We start from the raw sequence: 13,061 nt of genomic DNA on the forward strand, positions 1-13,061 counted from the left end.
TTGTTAGCACATCAGCATAACATCATTCCCTTTTAGCATGTCCCAGAGGTAAAGATTCTAGAGTCCAGCAGACCTAAGGAGACTGGTTCTAACATTTAGCTAGTTATGTTTGGGTTAGTCATCTTCTCTGAAATAAATTAATGTGGATAATAGCACTAACTTCATGGGGCTCTTCTGAGCGTTATATAAACTCTAGTATATGGCCATGTATGTGGGTGTATGTATATAACAAATAGTATACAGATGGAGCAGTGCCTTGTGTACAGGAAGCACCTAATAAATCTTAGCCTTTTTATCATTTAAAAAAACCCCACCCTTTATACACACACAACCCACATACCAACTCAAACTCTACATCACAAATTTGAGTTTAGGGGTGCCTGGATGGCTTAGTCGGTTGAGCATCCAACTCCATTTGGGCACAGGTTGTCATCTCAGGGTTGTGGAACCCAGGTCCTCATGAGGCTCATGCTGAGTATGGAGTCTGCTTATCCTTCTCCCTCTGTTCCTCCCCCCACTCATGCTCTCTTGTTCTCTCTCCCTATCTCTAAAAGAAAGAAAGAAAGAAAGGATATCTTTAAAAGATTTTTGGGGTTAAACTACTTGCTATACTTGCTAATATTATTTTGAAAATATCACTGAGGATAAATATAATGTCATACTCAACCTCAGGAGCAGCTTCTTCAAGTACAGTTTCCCTAAGAAACTCTCTAGCTTTGTCCTTAGGAATATGTCATTCCAAAAACAAGATGCTTCTTTAGGGATGTAGCCTTTAAGCATGGCTGCCACTTGACATCAGCATGTAGCTCTGTTCAGTGGGGACAAATTCAAATGAGTGCTAGCAGCTGCCTGAATCCTTAGTGAGTTGAAACACAGGCCATATGGGGAGATAATTTTTTAAAACCTCTTTTTAAAAATTTTTTATTTATTTATTTGAGAGAGAGCAAGAACGTGAGTGGGGAGGGGCAGAGGGAGAAGGAGTAGGCTCTCCATTGAGCAGGGAGCCTGATATGGGGCTCCATCCCAGAACCCTCCCTGAGCCAAAGGCAAATGCTTAACTGACTGAACCACCCAGGTTCCCCAATTTTTTTTTTTAACTTCTAAGCATCAGCAAAGCACTTCCTTTTAAAACTTCACCTTCTAATTCTCAGTCTTTCACTTTCCATGCTCTGCTCTCTGTTGCTACTCTGGTTATTAGAAAATCTGCGGCCTCACTGTATTTGGCTCCCAAATATTGACTAACCGAAAGACGAGGGGCCTTGCTTAAGGAGCAAGAATAAATAGTGGGACAAAGGGAGCCTTGATGGATGGCAGGAAAAGTGGAATCCAGGATTAGGTGAGGAGAGAAATGGAAAGAACATTAGGGAAGAGTCCTGGCAACATCTCAAGAGTTTAGATGGGACAGGAGTAGAGAGAACATCACAATCAGGAGAAGGCAGAAAGAGGGCAACAGACTGTGGTGGTTAAAGCCCCTGGCTCCAGCACTTGCTAAGCAAGGACTCTCTGAACTCCAGGCTACTCATCTACAAAATGGAGAGCATCAGGAGGATGGATGAAAACAGTGTCTAGTATTAAAGATGCATTCAAGAAATGCTTGCTTTCAAAAGATTATGGGCAACAGAATGGAGTTAAAACATCCCCCATGTGAAATATATACCAAAGGGAGACAACTAAAAAGAACTCGACATTCTTCTGGCCCTTTCTTCATTTTTTGCATGATGTTAGCTTTCTAATTTACCAAGTTTTGCAAATGCTGCTTGCTTTGTGTGTTCTTCTCTACATGGAATCCAAGGATGATCCATTTATACTACTTCTCCCGCAGAGCCAGAATCTCCTCCAGAGCACCCCCAACAAATGTGCCATCTGGCTCTGCCTGCACTAGTCTGCTGGGGGTGCAGGGGGAAGGGCAGGGCCTCTAGGAAGGTCTCTTTCCCTTGAGAACCTGGTTATGAAAGCTCTTCTCAGCAAGTCAAAGTACACCTTGCTGTTAGTAGCAACAACTATTCTTAATTAGACCTTCTGGAGTTGAAACCCTGTATTTCTTTTCCAGTGAAGTCATGGAACACCACTCCCCCTCTCTGCACGTTCTCACTGCAGGCTTCTTGTGGGCAGAGATGCTGTCAGGTTCACAGTCATCTACAGCGTCTCTCACAATGCCCAGCACACAAAGGTGCGCAATAAACATCTGAATGAAAGACAGGTAGTCACACCCACAAAGGATTTAAAGATCAACTACTAGGAGTGGTAATTTCAGCTGCCTTCAGGAGCCCAGGCAGGTAAATTAACTAGGGAGGGGTGTGGGTTGTGGCTAATTGAGGAGTGGATGTGCTACCTAAAGGCATTTGAATTCAAATTGTTTTTATTTTTTATTTATTTATTTTTTTAAAATTTTTTAAAATTTTTATTTATGATAGTCACACAGAGAGAGAGAGAAAGAGGCAGAGACATAGGCAGAGGGAGAAGCAGGCTCCATGCACCGGGAGCCCGACGTGGGATTCGATCCCGGGTCTCCAGGATCGTGCCCTGGGCCAAAGGCAGGCGCTAAACCGCTGCGCCACCCAGTGTTCCCTCAAACTGTTTTTAGAAGAGTCCAGTAGCAGTACAAATCCATTTACAGTTGAGTTGTTGCTTGAGCCACTAGAGTTTGTGACTGCATTTTGCACCCCCCCCCCAGTCCCACCTCCATCATCTCAGTTAAAAATGTGAATGTTGTCGGTGACTTCCTTTACAAATGCTAACTTTCTGCCTCCCCAAGGATGAGCAGGCAAGATCTTCAAACTTATTTGAAAATTCATTACCTTCCCCTGAAAGCTACTTCCTCACAATTTTTACCCAATTGTCCCTTTGAGGTCGGCAAAAACAAATTGAATGAGTTTTGTTTAGTTTTCCTGCAAATATTTGAAGATATTTACCATCCTCTCTAACCCCACTAAATCTTCACCAGATTAAAGTTCTTTCAGCTGCTCCTTATGTCAAGATTAAGAAACTCCCACCATTCTGGCCATTCGGTTGTTTCCTCTTCAAAGTGGAGTACCACACAAGTATGTAAATGTTATTAACAATAGTGGGAAATTTTGGCAAAAATCCAAATATACAATAGGAAATTGGTAATTTTTGATATGTTTCCTAATACGGATGGTTTATGCATCTCTTAAAATCATGCCGAAAAGCAAAGACCTATGTTCATATTAGAATGAGTCACATTACAAAATGTTGCATACATCATGATCCTATTTTCATTTAAACTACTTAAAACTAATCTATGTAAGATGGCAAATGAGAATGGGAACTTATATTGTCCAAAAATGACTTCTATAATCAGGAATAAAAACACACGTTTGTTTTTCTTAATGTGGTTTTCAGATATTAAAAACTGCAGATTGCAGATAATTTAACATGGAAGAGTCTGAGATGGCCCTCCTTTGACCCAGGTCTGGTTCTAAAAATCAGTCTTCAATGGGGAGACAGTTTCTAAAATCTTTATGTTTAGTCCCTATTCTTCCTCCCCCAGCTTGGAATGGTCAGATGTGCTGTTGAAGGGGGAGGGGTTGTTGCTGAGCATATTTGGAAAAAAAAACCTCTCAGGTGATTTTGATGCATACCGCTGGTTAAGAACCAAACCAGACACTAGATTTCTGTTAATGCAGCCAAACATCATATCCCTTTTCTTGGCAGCCACATCATTCTTTTGACTCACTGTTAATGTTAACTAAGACCCTGGAGGCTTGTTTTGATGAGCTGTTCTTAAGGGCTACTCCCCTCCCTGTGTGCATGCAGGTGGCTCTGTGAGACTTCAGGGAAGATATTGGCATTGATCCCCATACAATTCATGTTATTATTAGGTTTGGCTCATCAATGTAGACTGTCAAGATCTTTCGGTTCTGGCTCCTCCTCCCAGCTGTGAGTAATCCTAAAACTCAATCAGAATGACATTTAAGGTACTTCCTATACAAAAGTCCTTTTTCTCAAAGTAAGCATCACCGAAGTCATCAACAAGAAAGCTGAAGATATTTTTTATCTCATCATCTGACTTGAACATCCTCTGACACAGGTGCTCTCAGGGTAGTCTAGTCAACAACAAGGACAGAGGGCTGTCTTCCCTTTTTAAACCAGATCACAAAGTACAACTTGGAAAGGTCCTTTGTTGCTGCTTAAAGGCTCTAACTAGGGTTTTTAAGCACCAAAGTGATATTTGCCTACGTGTAAAACATGTTTTAAATATACTAAGACATATAAAACAAAAATATGCCCCATCCCCAAACTCCCTTCCTGAGGTGCTTGTTGTTATGAACACGGTGTATACAGGAGGCTTTTTGCACACCTCTCTGCTAGGCTTCGTTTTATCTTTTTCACCAACAATCAAATGCTTCTGCCAGCCATTTCATAATCAGAATTTTATTTTGGCGTCAATTTTAAAAGCATCAATTCATCTTTTTTTTTAAGATTATTTTTATTATTCATGAAAGACACAGAGAGAGAAGCAGACACAGGCAGAAGGAGAAGCAGACTCCATGCAGGGAGCCCGATATGGGACTTAATCCCGGGTCTCCAGGATCATGCTCCGGGCTGAAGGCAGGAGCTAAACCACTGAGCCACCTGGGCAGCCCTCAATTCATCATTCTTACTTCCAAAAACACCACCTGGAGCAGCCCACTTCAGTTCATACCCGTGAGAGGCAGAGCAAGTTACAGTTTTGCTGGTTCTTCAGGCTCATATGGCTTCTGTGAGGCCTGCATGTGGAATGGAGGACAAGAGACCTTTCCAAATGCTAGGCTTCGTTGAGATCATCTAGGGAGCTTAAAAAAAGTAACAGCTGCCCAATATATGTTCCCCAGTGATTCTCACACAGTAGGGATGGAGTGGGCCTCAGGACTATACTCATACCCTAGGCGATACTAATGATGGACAGGTCTGGGCCTAGTGAATTAAAACATAAAGCCAATGCGCCCAATGCCTTGAGCTTGGTGCTCTGGTCCCATCTGTCTTGCCTCCTCCCCAATGCTCCTCTAATTCCTTACCTGCCAAGTCACATCACTTTCCAGCTGAAAAACTCACAGTCAAAATCCACTAGCTCCTTGTAGGAGCTTCTGTAGCTTCTCATTCCTGAGAAGCTTTGTCTCATATTCTAAGAACTTTCCTTCACACACGTTAAAATTCAATGAGACTGTTTATTCCATTCATCCTAAACTTTCTCTGTGCCTGTACTGCTATTGTTCTCTTTCCCTGCTACGTGCCTCCTTTCTTACCTGCACTCCTTACCTCTGCCTGTTTATTCCTGCATCCTCTGAGGTTCCCATCAAATGCTGCCTTGTCCATAAAACCCCTTCTGATCACTGCCCACATCTTGCCTCCTCCTAACAAAGTAGAAGTGGTCCTCTCTTTCCCTGAAACCTCTACTCCATTTCTTCTATTTGGGGCACTCACCTATTTCAGTCTTGTGTTATAATTTATTGAACATATCCTACATTTTCAACTGGGTTATAAGTCAATTTATGAATGTTTGTTGAATGAGTGAATACATGAATCCACAAATGAACATATAAAACCAAAGTGGGGGAAAGAGTGTGGAAGAAGAATCAGTACCCTCTGCCTGAAGAAAATATTAAAAACATATAATCCACCAGCAGTCAGCCTACCATGCACACAAGCAGAGCCTGGTTAGTGGATTCCTGTCAGCATATTTGATATGAAAGAACTTAGTTCATCTCTTCTGCTAATAACTCGGATTTATTACTACTTAAATCTTTTCCCATGGCCCGAGCTAGGAGACTATTCCCTTGAGGAAAGGTGAGATGCTGCCAGACTGGGGGGGCTTCCAGATTGAGTGACAGGTGTATTTATGCCCCCTTGAGTGGCTCTGTTCTCATCCAGTATGACCAATGTACATATAAAGCCACCTAGAAACTAGGTCCTTGATCTTAGGTAAGTCCTGTCAGATCTGGCCCCCACTTCTTTCATGGCCTCATCTGATGCCACCCTGCCACCAGTCCCACAAACTTTGCTCCAAAGTCCTGAGTGTCTTTCTACTCCACAGCCTCACTTTCTGCTGCTCCCTCTAAGCGACATGGCTACTCTACTCCCGAGCCTCAGCCTAAAGGTCACTCCTCAGGGAAATCTTCCCTGATCCCATAAGACTGTGTCAGATTATCCCAGCACACTGTGACTCTGTTAGAAAGGAGCCTTCAGACTTGGAACAGATATTCCTTCTATGATTATTTGATCAAGATTTATCTTTCTCACTAGATTTGAAACTCCACGAGGGCAGAGAATGAAGCTTTTTTACTTAGCTGCCATATAGCCCTAGCATCTGGCATGCTCATGTATGGCACATACGATGTCTAAGTATTATCAGCTGAATAAACAAATTGAAATTCTATTTGTTTATTCAGCTGCTTAAAAAAAATAGGTACAGAAAAATCATGGGGATTTTTGCAAAGCCTCCAACTCAGTCTTTGCTCCTTCTCTTGGTTAATGGATATTTTCTACTCATCCTCGTTTCACAAAGAGATTCCTTAGATTTTTAAACCAGTAAGCTTGGGGATCCCCGGGTGGTTCAGCGGTTTAGCACCTGCCTTCAGCCCAGGGCGTGATCCTGGCTCCTGGGATTGAGTCCCACATCAGGCTCCCTGCATGGAGCCTGCTTCTCTCTCTTCTTGTGTCTCTGCCTCTCCCTCTCTCTGTGTCTCTCATGAATAAATGAAATCTTTAAAAAAATAAACAAACCACTAAGCTTGAACTGAAATGTCTTAGAGATGCATCATCAGTATCAGCCTCATTGTTCTAAGGGAAACACATATTTTGAGTACTTACTATGTGCAGATACTATTCTCCATGCATCTTAGGTTATTTGATCTTCTCAGTGACCCAACAAAGTTTGTTATTTTTTTCACAGATCCAAATCTGAGAGTCAGAGAGACTAAGTTACTCAGCCAAGAGCACAGAACAAGTAATCGCAGGAATCTAACATTGTTAAACAGATAGTCAATGGGAAGGACACTGACCTGGCAATCAGGAGATGTGAGTTTTAGTCCATCTTTGGCCACTGATTCCTTGGGTGACCTTGAGCCAAGCATATAATGTTTGAATTTTGACTTTCCTGTATATAGGAATAGTATCTCAAGATGAGTCCAGACCAGGACTCAAAAGTTTCTGAATAGGAATCAAGTACAGCATTCTATAAAGAGTGATTATCCCGCCTCATTCCCCCTACCCTCAAGAACCAACAGATGGCCTTCTCCTCATTTGAAAATCAAACACTTCTACCAAGGTCAGTTGTGCCTACAAATCACTGTAGGCTTTCTTCTCCTGCACAAAATCTCCAGCTGGAAATCAGCTCTAATTCTTCCTTTTGCTCAGGCCTTGCTCTGAATAATATATTTTGAAAATGAACTATTTTGGGCCAAGAAATCTGTAAATCAGAGCTGATTCATCACTTTCACCATCAGGCTCTTGCTCTCCTGCATCTTTTGCTTTGTCAGATGAAGACATTTTAACTCCACAGTTTCTCACTGGGCTACATGGAGAGTTCTCCCCTAAAATTCTTAGAAAAAGATTAAAAACATGAGAATGGACAGAGTCTAAAGAAATAAATCTGAAGTAAATAAAACACTCGAGTAGGATGGGTGTAGGTGGATAGAGACATAACCGTAGTAGAACCAGAAAGGATAGCAACATGGCACCTGCCTTCGAATGTGCTGATTCCAAAAGTGTCGATTCATGATTGTTGCAATTAATAAAGAATAGGGAGGTAAAGATATTCCAGAAAATGTACTATTTAAAAACCAGCTCTAGTTAGCTTTAGAATACATCTAACTCTTACCTATAAGATTTACCTTTCTAACTATGTTTTTCTTGGATAACTATATACTAAAATGAATTTGCTTTGAGAAATTATGGAGATATCCTTTAAACCATGCTAGGTAGAATGGAACAGCCAGTTTAAAAATAAAAGCAACTGCAATGGATGCTCATTTGTGGATAACTAAGAATCGGCATGTTTTCTTAGAGGCGCACGCACACACACACACACTCCTTTAGAAAACCTCTTTCATCAAGTGGGAGTTTTAGATGCTGTGTAAGAGCAATATGATCACAAAAGTATACCACTGCAATACTAGATGGGACAGGCCAGCTGTGTGGTGACCTTTCCTCTCCATTACTCTTCCTCTAGGCTATACCTTCTCTGAGCTCTGGATCTTATTTCCACATCCACCCCCAATGCTGGCATTTCCCTATGGATGTCAGGCTGCTCAGACTCACTGAGTCCCAAATTTACCCTACCTCCTCCACTCTCCAAATCTGCCTCCACTCCCACTTCTCTAATTTAAGTTCCTAGGACTGCATGGACACCATTTCCAAGCTAGAGACCCAGGATTCACTCTATATACTTCTCTTAGCTGCACCTTGATTAGAGAAGCCACTAATGACCTTATTTCTAAAGTAACATTCCATAAGTCTCCTCTTTTCACTGTATACCCTCTATGCAGCCTTCATTCTGGCCACACACTATCTTTTACCTGGATTAGTGCATTAGCCTCCCCCCAGGCCTCCCTCCTGTCATGCTATTTCCTCGACAGGGTCATATTCCAGCCACATCCTGCCTTCTCACCATGGTCACATACCATACAACTTCTCCACACACCATAAAAACCAAAGATAGGAAAAGATACAAACATACACACACACACTCATCCCACATCTCTCTTCCCTCTCCCCAATACCAAACAAAATCTACAGATAACACTCAAAAATACAGAGAAATACAAGAGCACACATCCTCCAGGCACACTAACTTGCCGGCCATTCTCTCATTCCACATCTCTCTCAGTCCCCAATCTGTTTAGGATACTCTTTTCTCTTAAGGTGACCTTCCTTCCCCATCACACCACCTGATAATGTCCCTTAGAGCTCTTATGCTTCTAGATCAAGTTCAAAGCAGCCCTCCCTCTGTGAAACGAGCTGAAGTTCCCCCTTCCTTCTTGATGCTGTCAGATCTCGCAGTACATGCATATCCCAATGTACCAACAAAGGTTTGTTAGCCTGCTCTCCCTCCTGGTCAACGAAATCCTAAAAGGTAGCAGAACTTTAGCGTAGAGCATGGGTTTTGGGGGCAAACAGATATGGGCTAAACTCCCACTCATATCTTACCAGCTTGGGAAAGTAAATTGTCTGAGCCTTCATCTTCTCAAAAATAGAAATAATCCATGACTACACTTATCATGATGAGCATCAAGTAATGTACAGAACTACCAAATCAGTATGGTGTTTACGTAAAACTAATAAAACATTGTATGACAACTAGATTTCAAAAATAAAATTAGAAATAATTCCATCATTAACTTCATAGCGATAGACCTAGAAGTCAAAGAAAAAGTCCACAGTATCTAGTACGCAGTTAAAACTTACTGGAATGGCAATCATTAGTATTAAAATTCTTTAGATGTCTTGTGTCCTATACTCAAGAATTGTTTAACTGCATGAATAAATTTAGCTTTCAGCCCCTTCAACTTCATAAAAAGCATGTATATCGTCACACCAGAGCTTCCCAACATTTAGTTGCGGAGGCAAGCAAAGGAGGTACTATTATTCCCATTTCACTCAAGGGGAAATGCAGATTGAGAACATAAGTAACTGCCCAGGACACAGAATCAATTGCCCAGATGAGAGTGGAACTCAGCCTTCAAATGTTGTATTACAGGTAAAATATCATCTCACATTTTAGAAAATGAGCCCACCTAAAAATGGCTGTCTGTCCAGACATGTGCAGTATGTTGGGTAATTTTTAAAAACATCCTAATTTTACAAGGAAATTAATTTCTAAAGTAACAAATCAATAAGATCCAGAACAAAAACTGGTTCCCCAAATTAGAGCAAAGCCTTGCAAATGAAAATGCAAATTTGAAAAAGATCTTTTGGAAAGCATAAATATTATGCCATTCCCTTGCTTCCAAAACCCCTAAAGCTTTGCACTGCCCTCAGAATAAAATTATTCTCCTTGTCATGGCCCCTAAGACTCTACATGGTCTGGATCCTGTCTACCTCTCCTGTTACTCCAGCTTTATTCAGTAGGCTCAAGTTGCACTGGCCTTCTGTTCCTCATACTCTCCAAGCTCATTTTTTTTTTAAAGATTTTATTTATTTATTCATGAGAGACAGAGACAGAGAGAGAGAAAGAGAGAGAGAGACAAGCAGAGACACAGGCAGAGGGAGAAGCAGGCTCCATGCAGGGAGCCTGATGTGGGACTCGATCCCAGGACTCCAGGATCAGGCCCTGGGCTGAAGGCGGTGCTAAACCCCTGAGCCACTTACGCTGCCCTCCAAGCTCCTTATTGCCTCAGGACCCTTGCATTTGCTATTTCCCTCCAGAGAGTCCTCATTCCCTAGACTTTACCCATCTTGGTTCCATTTTGTTATTTAGGTATTAGTGTCAAGACTCTCTCCGTCTACTTTATCTAATGTTGGTTCTCCACTGCCCAGAGTCTCTATTATATCATTAACTTGCTCTACTCTGTTTACACCATTTATCACCATATAAAATTCTTACTTGCATTTTGGACCCTACCTCCCTTGAGAATAGGCAAAGACCATGTTGATCTTGTTCATCATTTTATCTTAAGGAGCTATGTATCAGTGTCTGGTACATAGCAGGTATTGTAAACATTTGCTAAATGGATAAATACATAAGCTTCTTTTATCACCAGTAAAACACCAAGGAAGATCCTTCCATGCATTTGCAATCTAGACTGATAGAAGATCCTTGAAACTAAAAACAATACAGTCACCAAAATGAGAACTCATAGGAAGAAGTAAACCAACACTAATCATTCTTATGTCTTTCAGAACAAAGGACTTTATTTTTATTTATGTCCAAGGAAAGCTGAGTCTTTTAGCAAAGGAAACTGCTTGGACACACTCCCTCTGTTTGAACCAAGAGGTCACACATGCTTCTTCAATTTGGAGCTCAATTCCCTGCACTGGTTTCAATCTGGAGATGTTATCTGACAGCCAGCAGGTCACTGCTTACAGTGGACTTGCTCTGTTGCCAGAGTTAACTTACAGGACATGTCACATGAAGATCAAAATGTGCATCAAGAGGGAAAGAAGGACCTTTAAAGTCATCTAATTTCTAAGATTAACTTTGAATTATGTGGAAACTTCATTTCTAATGTTATGGTGCCTGATCCACTTGAATGCAAAAAATCCTGAAAATTTATTTAATTAGCCTTAACAAATACACATTCTTCTCAAGCATAAGGATGAGATGATCCTTCTCTCTATTCCCCTGAATTTTACTCCTAATAACATGAAAAATAACAGCATCCACAGCCTACTTGTAACCCAGTGGAAAAAAGTCGCTACTGCCTCATTTCAGGTTAATTTTAGAAATAAAGATGGAAAAGACATAATCAAGCTTATGCTAAAATGGTTCTTGCTTATAAGTAACCAAGTATCATCTGAAAGGTTAGGGCTGAGAATCCATTTCTTTCCCAGATCTCTGGAGGTTGGTGCACATGTAAAGTGAATCCAGGCACAAACTCCAAGCTCTCTCTCCCAACAAATTCCATTTTCCTCTTCCTCATTTTTACACAGATGAATCACAAATTTTTCTTTATCAGATGCCACAGGAAGTTACAGGAAACAAGGTTTGGGTTGGATATACATAATTATGTCAAATCTAGTAACAGTATAATTTATTAAAGATCAAAGGAGTTTATTGAATGTGAGGTCATTTCTAATACAAAAGCTCAGACCATAGTCTCATCCTCTCATCCCAGCCTTAAAAATCAAACAGAGGGGCACCTGGTGGCACAGTCAGTTAAGCATCCAACTCTTGGCTTCAGCTCAGATCATCATCTCAGGATCATGAGATCGAGCCCTGCATCAGACTCCACAGTCTGTTTGAGATTTTCTCTTCCTCTCCTTCTGCCCCTCCCGCTCATGCTCTGTCTCTCTAAAATAATTTTAAAAATCAAATGGGAGGGATCCCTGGGTGGCGCAGCGGTTTGGTGCCTGCCTTTGGCCCAGGGCGCGATCCTGGAGACCCGGGATCGAATCCCACGTCGGGCTCCCGGTGCATGGAGCCTGCTTTTCCCTCTGCCTGTGTCTCTGCCTCTCTCTCTCTCTCTCTGTGACTATCATAAATAAATAAATAAAATAAAATAAAATAAAATAAAATAAAATAAAATAAAATAAAATAAAATAAAATAAATAAAATAAAAATAAAAATCAAATAGGGACTTATGACATGAAAAAAAAATCAGAGGGAACATGTCCAATTGATGCCTAGAACTCACATTGCCTCGGTTTGTTTCTCATGACTACTTCTTTGGTCTAAGGCCAATTAGGGCAGATATTGCTTGTTTAGCATCTGTGTTGTATCTACTCTTTCTAATTTATAAGCCAGCTTTTAGACTACTTAAGTCCCTTTTCCAAAAGCGACAGGATTAGCATCTATGGATTTCCATTTGGTCCTTATCATCACAGAGAAGAGTTAGCCATACATTGAATAATTGAGTTTGAGGAAAAGCACTTGAGTAAAAGGGTAAAATAGGGGTTATGCTTTAAAAAAAAAAAGACTCATGAAACTCAACTGTGGTAATTACTAAAATGGGCTTTAACAGAGATGGAAGGAAAGCTGTATGAAGGCACTTCATAGTAATTAACTGAGCCTCTCCTCATTTTAAATTGAGAAAAATTAAAAAATCAATAATTTCAAATGTGTCATACTTATTGACACTAATGAAACCTCCTGAATAAGCATTTAATGCAACTCCACTGCTATTTTAAATTTACGTTCCTCACTGAGTGAACATTACAAGGTCAGGTCAGCTCCCCTGGGCTTCGCAGAGCTGATGCTATCAAATAGACAGCACTTTGTTCATGCTGTATATGGAACAACCCTTTAGAGAGTTGCTGAACTGTCCCCGGTGCTGAAAAAAAAAACTGTTCTTTCCCCTTTGGTTCAGCAGGAGACACATACCCAGAAATGACATGATATCTCATAGTGCAGTTACCTACACTTCCGTGTTTATTTGGGGGGAAAAAAACCCAGACTCTCCTCT

General features: G+C 41.0%; 1 protein-coding gene across 13 annotated transcripts in view; it reads right to left on the reverse strand.

Moving 5' to 3' along the window:
• Window positions 1-13,061, reverse strand: part of PPP2R2B (protein phosphatase 2 regulatory subunit Bbeta) — a 443,029-nt gene that overhangs the window by 205,748 nt on the left and 224,220 nt on the right. The gene's annotated exons all lie outside the window — the stretch shown is intronic.

The sequence above is a fragment of the Vulpes vulpes genome, chromosome 2 (genome assembly GCF_048418805.1).
Source record: "Vulpes vulpes isolate BD-2025 chromosome 2, VulVul3, whole genome shotgun sequence".
NCBI lineage: Eukaryota > Metazoa > Chordata > Mammalia > Carnivora > Canidae > Vulpes > Vulpes vulpes.